The following is an 8172-nucleotide window of genomic DNA, read 5'->3' on the forward strand; positions in this document are numbered from 1 at the left end:
TGATGATAACACTAACTTAGGTCTTAATCACTATTCCTATAATATTTGATCATTTTGGTTTTGTACCATTTTTTGTCCCAGAAATCTGGGCTCTTTCTAGGTTGGTAGCATTCACCTACATTCCTGTGCTTTAACAGGTCACTGACAGCTTCCTACTGGTCAACAGCCAACTTTGATCAATATGTAAATTTATTTTGGCTATGACTTAGTGTCCGTATTATTACAGTGATCTGCCAGACGGAATGTTAGTGACAAAGTCACATGCTACAGAGCGGAATGGAGCATACCTCAGCTTATATCAGTTAAGGTTCATTGGATTACAAGCAATAGAAATCAATTGGAAGAATTTTTGTATCTTACAAAGCTAAAAAGGAAGAATGAGACAACCAAACCTCAGAATGGAAAATTCTATGGTAAGAGTTCATGATGTTTTCTAGAGATTTGTGACACCTAGTCTTTGGGTCTTTCCATCCTATTAAAATTCTTGGTGAAAAATCTGAGCCAACTTGGCTGCCACTGAGGTCCCTGGGTCTATCTCGGTTTCTGCCCTCCTACTCTTAGTTATCTCACTTTGCTCTGGGTCATGTAGTCAGTGGTGCAAAGTTTGTTTCATAAGTTTGTTTCAAAGTTTGTTTCAAACCAGGATCCAACTCCTGTGCCCTGGACTTCCTAGTGAAGGAGAAATATAAGCTAATCAGCCTCGACAATGCCTACGAAGGGCATAGCAAAGTGTAAAGAGAGTGCCAAAGGAAGAGAGTATGTTTACTGGAACATATGAGAATGTAACCTCATTAGCACATAAAGAAAGCAAGGTCAGGGCAGTAAAGTGATTGTCTCAAACAGTTACACAGTCTGAAGGGCAACCACGGGACTAGTGAGAGGTTTAAAGACACTGCAAAATGTACTTATACTGTAGAAGTGATTCTGCCATAATTTTACTGCCTTGTTTATTCGCCAACTAGTCATCAACTACTTATTATGTGTTTACCATATATGAGTCATTATCATAGGAACTAGAGAAACCATGTTGAATAAGACATGGCTTCTGAACACCTGAAATGTGGCTAGTGCAATGGAGGGACTTTAGTTTTAATGAATTAAAATGTAAATTTAAGTAGCATAAGTGTCTACTTATGCTAGTGGCTACCATATTGGACAGTGCAGCTTTAGAATATGTGGGGCCGTAATAGGTAGACGAGTGATGCAATTAAATATATATTTAATGATTCCTCAAGTGGAGGAATCATTAATATGGAGCTGTATCTATGAAATGCTAGGAAAATCAATCAAGTAAGAAAAAAATAAATTCATTGATTGATTTCTACACAGACCAGCCTTAGAATGAAAACAATGGTGATCTTGGGGTGGAGGATGCTCGTAAAACAGGCTTTTCTAGCACGAATACCCTTGGGATCAGAATGAATGCTGCTTTAAAACCTCTACTTCAGTAATAGTGTTAGTAACTTTTATATTGTGATACATCAGTAAAAAGATAATAACAAATAAAATCGTGTTTTGATTAAGGCTCCCTTCTTTCTTTAGGTTATTATGGTATATTTGAGTAAGATTTCTGAAATTCTGTGTATATATTAAGAATGTAATAATTAAAAAAATTCGTCCTGGTTTATTTATTGGTCACTAGTTAAGTTGCAAATGATGTGGCAGCTAACTGGGAAATCTTAAATCTTTCATTAGCACAGGGTAGTCTCCAGAGAGACTGTGACTTCAACACACAAGTTGGATATATTCCAAGCTAAGGAGGATATCTTTCAATATTTTTAAAAACAACCACAAAAAACCAATCCTTCTAGCGCTGGAAGGGCTAAGGTCTTGCCTGGCCCAGTAGGGGTGGGACTTGGGCTGCGGTGGGGGGCATAGCATTTGCTCTTTGCCTGGGCTACTCGGTGTGGATTCACCTTCCTTTCTGCTCCCTGGAGCCTGGTTTGTTTTCACGCTTCATCTAGTTCAGGATTTCATGATGGACCTATGCCTCTGACCTCAGCTACTCTAGAGAAGCTGTAACCCTAAGAGCTGGTCCTGGAATATTTCATCTTACTAGCTCTCCCCCACTTCCTACCACCCTTCGCTGGCCCCGGGTTAGGCTGACAGTCCAAATCCAGATTTGTGCCATTGGAGAATTATAAGCTCTAAGACAAGTCAGATCTTTTGTTGTTTCTCCTCTTTCACTTTTTCCTCCAAGTCTCAGGATATACACAGACTTCCCTCGAGTACACGAAGCCCTGGTCAGAAGTAGACAGATTTCCGGACACACATGGGATGGCTGGGAGCAAGCAGAGGTGCAATTTTTCCAGGTCCTTTGCAGAGGTGAGCAGAGCTTTTGGAAATCGTGTATACTTCCCTGCTTTTACATGGGTCTAGTCTTGGAAACTGGAGAGCAGGATACAAAATCATCCACGGGAGGGCAGCAAATGATTTCCTTTCTATCTTTGTTTCTCTTCCGCAGAGCTTCTATTTAGTCAAGAAATAAAAATTTGATGCTGATGGGAGGAATGGGAGAATGGGAGCTGGGTTTCATTTCCCTGTGTAGCTTTCTTTTGCAAGTTTCCCAGGTATCCTTGTTAGTACAGCTTATTGTTGAAGTGTGGCAAGTCCTGGCTGGTGGCTCCCTGGTGCAGGCATGTAGGACGGGGAGGTCTGTGGAGACTGGGGCCTTCTTTCCACTAAGCTTTCAAGGTCAGGGTTTACTCCTAAGGCTAGGAACATCACAGCTCTGCATTTAGCACAGTATTTATAGATTATTTTTTGTTTCAACTTCCCTTGTTCTGAAACATCCTTCAGATTGTGCTTCTGACCAAATTATCAGATGCTATTCAGTTGCTCATTTACCTACAGAGGAGACTGAACACGGCTGGGATGTCTGGAGGGCAGAGGTCTTTCCCTCAGTGGTCATCTTGAGGAATGTTGCCCTGTCAGTGAATGGAGTGTGATTATTCCTGTGTTCCCACTGTGTGAAGCACAGACAGGCCTAGGCGCAATTGTGAGATTGGCTCTAACCCAGCATCCTTTGATCATCTCTTCTCTGTGCCCTTCTCTCTCATTTTTATTAAGAGAGGGGCTTTCTATAGCCTCCAATTCAAAATAACAAATATTTATTAAATACTTCCACTGGCAAGTCACTGCGTAGATGCTAAAAGGACCATGAAATGACACTAATAATGACAACTTATTTAGTAAATGCGTATGTTCAGCTCATTTCATGACATTTCATGAATCCTGTGAACAATCCTCTGAATTAGGTATTATTCCCAATTTGCAGATGAAGAAATTGGGACTGTGAGAAGTCTAGCAATTTATCACTTAGCTGGTTAGCCGGGAGGAACAGGAATTGAAACCCAGGCTTGGCTGACTCCAGGACATTAACTGTGCTGCTATGCTGGTTTTCTTCCTAGAAAGGCCTTTAGTCTCAAAGACCTTGAAATTTAGTACAGTGGTTTTCCAACTTTTGTGCACATCAGAATCACCTAAGGAGCTTTTAAACATCCAAATGATCTATAGCCATGCTACCCTGAACGAGCCGGATCCCGTCTGATCTTGGAAGCTAAGCAGGGTTGGGCCTGGTTACTACTTGAATGGGAGACCATCTAGGAAGACCAGGTGCTGTAGGCGTAAATAAAATAAATAAATAAAAATAAATAAGGGATTGTAAACTGACAAGGTCCTTGCAATCTGTGAGGTCAACCAAGGGTTGCTTTGACTAAAAAAAAAAAAAAAAAAAAATCCCAAATGTCAGGGGCTTATCCCAGAGCAGTTAAAACAGTGTGTGTGTGTGTGTGTGTGCGCGTGCGTGTGTGTGTGTGTATGTTTGGGAGTGGGGTGGTGTCCCAGGTGATGGCATTTTAAGAAGTGATTCCTCTGTGCAGCCCGAGTTGAGGAGCCTTGCTCTTGTGGAGGGAAAGGGAAGGATGATGTGAAGTCCAGGCACCAAAATGAAGAGAGGAGTGAAGAGAGGAGTATGTTTGTTCCGGTTGGGATCACCTGTCAGTGTTGCTCACCTCTCTCCAGCAGGCAGTTGACCATTTATGTCAAGGTGAGCACCTGTGTGCAGAAGGAGCTCCAATTTGGTAACAGTTATAATAACAGATTTTTTTTTGAGTGCTTGCCCCTTGCGAGGCAGTTTAAAATTTTCATCTATATGAACTCTTTTAATTCACACAACAATCTAATGCAGTAGGTCCTCCCTTTTCATCAAAACTAAGATGCTAGGCAGTCTAAGATGCATCATTGTTTTACATATAATAAGAAATAAAGAAAAATACTACCAACTAATTGTAAGTCCCCATAAATTACGATTTTTTTTCAGAGATGTTAAAATGTGAGAAAACATGCATCTTAAAACTAATAAAATATGATGGTGTTATTTCCACTTACAGATGAGGAAACAGAGGCAAAGAAACTTAAATAATGTGTCCAAGATCACTCGGCTAGGAAGCATATGAACAGTTACTGTGCCATCAATATTCTTCCTAAACATAATTTTTAATGGCAACATTAAGTTTCATATAAATATACCCTAATTACTTTAATTACTCTCCTAATCTTACTTGATTATATCTTGATGTAGTTTTTATATGTGTCTTTTCCCAGGGCATTGGCAGCCATACATTATGTGCTGACTATTTTACAGCCAATAATTCAGTTGAGTCATCTGCACGGATTCTCCATGTGTCTTATGTGGAATAGATGCTGGGACACTGTGGGCCTCTTGCAGAGCTTTCTCTTTTTCGCCATTTTATGTTGAACTCTGGATGGTAGGATGCTGATTGGCTGCACTTGGATGGTTTTATCATCCAGCATCTCTAGTCCATCAGCCTCATCTCAGGCTTTCCCTCTACACTCACCCAGCTGCTCTCTGAGACCTAAAGACCAATGGTTGTATAGTAAATCAGGTCTTGGATGCATTGTTTTCTTCAGCACTGGAAGTGAGTGGAACTTTGTGACCCGAGTGGTGAACACATCTGATGATCAGGAAAAAGTTGTTGGGGTTTTTTGATTCTGGGAGATCCAACCCTCTTCATGGCAAACAACTGTAGACACCTGGGCAGAATAGAGATAGAGGAAAGACTGAGACTGAAATCAGAACAGAATCACTGAGAAAAACTTTAGGGATGTTAATAAAAAGAGGGAGGACTTATGAAAGCCAAGTAGGTTTAAAATTAGGGCGAAGGCAATGTAGCACAGGCTTCTCAAACTTTTATGTGCAAGGAAATTACATAGAAGTCCTGATAAAATGCAGATTCTTATTCACTAGTTTAGAGTGGCATCTGAGAGTCTGCATTTCTAACAAGCTCCCAGACATTGCTGGTATTGCCTGTCCAAGAAAGATCTAGTAAAAAGAAGAAAAATGAAAAAAATTCTCAGTATAGAAAAAGGTAGGTAAATCTTGGAAGCAGTGCTAAAAGGTGCTGTTAAAGGAATTACTTTTCTCTGGACTGCTCTTACCAGCATTTCTCTAGAAGGAATAAAAGACTGTGAGGCAATACCCTTCCACCAGGCAGGTGTGTGGGAGGGAAATGCCTTGGGTTTTGGTCTATTTATTTAGTATGATTTGGCAAGTTGAAATCAGTTATTTTCTTAAATATTTCCCACTGAACACTCCCCTCTTCCAGTGGATTGGGATCCAATTTTTTTTTTAGCATCCCCTGTAAAATGATCTCAGAGGTTCATTCTTTGGGTAAACAGGGAATTCACTAATTTTGAAACCGCTTTGAGATTTTGCACAGATGCAATGATAGCCTAAAATTCATTTGAAGAGCAAAATAATGTTTGAAGACCTCAGATGGTCAATGAAGATGAGAAATACTTGGAAAAAAATCTATCTAAAGACTATTTCCCATTTAAAGCTATTACTTATTTTCATTTTTTTAATCATATGGCAAGACTTTCGTTTTCTCAGTTCAATGTGGTAACCATTCTAATGTGAGGTTACTTCGACTTCTAAGAATATGCTTCTGGTTTCCCAATAAAATCCCGTTAATCCTAGAGGCACTCAAGAAACCAATGGTCTCCACTGTACCTACATGGAGGTCCATGTCTCCATTCCATCTGAGATAGATGGGCCCAGGACCACTATGACTTCCATGGTGAGAACTGTGTATAGGCGGTAATGAGAGGTTAACATCTCTGTAGATTTGTGACCCCCAACTACTCCCAGCCACTATTCAGATAGACAGTATCTCCTGTATCACATCTCTCTGTCATAACCTGGGACATAATGGTCAAGGTCCAAATAAATGATACCACACAAGTTCAGCTGGTGATTTTTGTATCATAATAGTTATTTCAGATGTACGCTCCCAAGCTCTGTGAAATGCGGTGTCATATTTGTTTTGTGTGGGAACTGTTGATTTGTAATACTCATTTTCCAGGTAATTGTTTTCCTTGGTCTGGTATCACTGCAAACCACTCCCTGGAAAGCTAATATTGTATCTTCTTCTTTTAAAGTGGTCCATTTTAGATAAGGAAACATGATTTCAGATTCTTATCCAAAGCCTATGCAAACCACTTTGGTTTAGAAAATTGGTGTGTAAATCTTACAGGATCAGGATTTTCTTGAGCACTTATGTAATTTCAGGTGGATCATAAGTATTCATGTTGTCTGTCCTTAGAATTACAAGCATTGCCTCTTGAAGCCAGCCTAGAATTGCAAATACCGGGCAGTGTTAGAAATGGAAAGGAGAGGTACCTGGATGTTTTGAACCCTAAACGTTTCCATGTTAACTTGAAGGCCAGTTCTCTTTGATGTCAAAGCTTAGTTTGTCCTCTGGAGCTCACCTAGCCTTGATAAAAGAGTTTGCCTGCTCTCCAGGAGCTGTAGCTAAAAGCAGCCAGATTGGGGTAATGCTGCATCTGCCTTGTCTGGTGAAGCTGAGCTGTGTGTGATACTCCTGGTAGCCAGTTACAGAGAAGGTAACAATGGTACACAAGTTGCAGATGTGTATGACTTGTCAGGGGAGAAATCAATAATAACTGCTACCATTTATTGTATGCCTATTGCTTGCTGGACTCTGTGCAGTTATTATATCATTTAATTCCTTCAGTGGCCATGCAAGATAGGCATTATCATTCCCATTTCCCAGTAGAGAAAATCACAATTTGGACAAGAGAAGTCTTTCTGCCAGTATGATAAAGGGATTGTCAATACAGCTAGCTTTAACAGTGGCAAACTTTAGTTAGATTGGTTTCTACTTCTAACCTCTTCTATCCCTTAGTTGCTTTGTCTTTCCCCCTTCAGAAATCCGGAAAGGGTAAGAGGAAAGAAAGGAGGAGAAGCAGAAAAAGAGGATGATATTAATGGTTCAAGTTAGGAAAAGGACTGTGCAGGCTCAGAAAGTGGAGGTGAATGGAATAAAGTTGCTCTGCCTTAATCCTCTAGGCCCTGACACGCATGAGCATGTTTTCATGGAGGGAGGCATGAGTTGTCCGGCCAAATTCTTCTTTGGAACACCGTGGACGGCAGAGGTAGAACAGAGGCTCCCTGAGCAAGCTCTCCTTAGCATCATCGCCTGCACCAAGGGTGCTGTGATGTTGAAGATACAGGAACCTTCCATTAGTATAGGGGGCACTCCCCTATCCTCTAAAGAGAGGCCAGTGGCTACTATTTTATTAACATTCAGAACTGAAGTAGCTTTTTCACTTTTTTTTTTTTTTCAGTACAAGGAATCAGCCTTTGAGGAAAGTGCTTCCTTTCCTTTGTTAGCTCTACACTGTGCCCCAGGGGCAAAGACGCAAGCTGCACAAGGCTTCACAAAGCTGTGAGATGAAGCACCTCTGCCTCTGGTTCTGGAAAGTCGAGCATTCCTTCTGGAATCTTCCATAGAGGCTCAGGATTTGCAAGGCAGCTGTCTCTCTTCTTTGAAACTGGGGTTATTTGCTAAGCAAAGGCAGCACCATCACATCTTGCTGATGCTCCGAGCAAACATCAGTAGCAAATGATCCTCTTAAGCAAGTGCAAGTGGCTGGAGGCAGTGCTGGGGGCTAAAAATACAGAATGGACTAAAACCAAAACAACTGCTCAACCTCGATGCCACTGCATCAGAGGGCCCCTTCAGAATACTGATGTGGGGAAGGCGCCTTAGAACTGGCAGGCTGATAGAGTGGGAAAAGGGCTTTCTTTCCTTATGAGCAAACTGCTCACATCCTGAGGCTCAGAGT

The 8172-nt window shown here is 41.0% G+C and overlaps 1 pseudogene; it reads left to right on the forward strand.

Annotated features, from left to right (window-relative positions):
• Positions 1–3508: 3508 nt before the first annotated feature.
• On the forward strand, positions 3509–3627 carry LOC111740148 (annotated as a pseudogene).
• The last annotated feature ends 4545 nt before the right edge of the window (positions 3628–8172 follow it).

This window comes from Pteropus vampyrus, unplaced genomic scaffold, assembly GCF_000151845.1.
Source record: "Pteropus vampyrus isolate Shadow unplaced genomic scaffold, Pvam_2.0 Scaffold58, whole genome shotgun sequence".
NCBI lineage: Eukaryota > Metazoa > Chordata > Mammalia > Chiroptera > Pteropodidae > Pteropus > Pteropus vampyrus.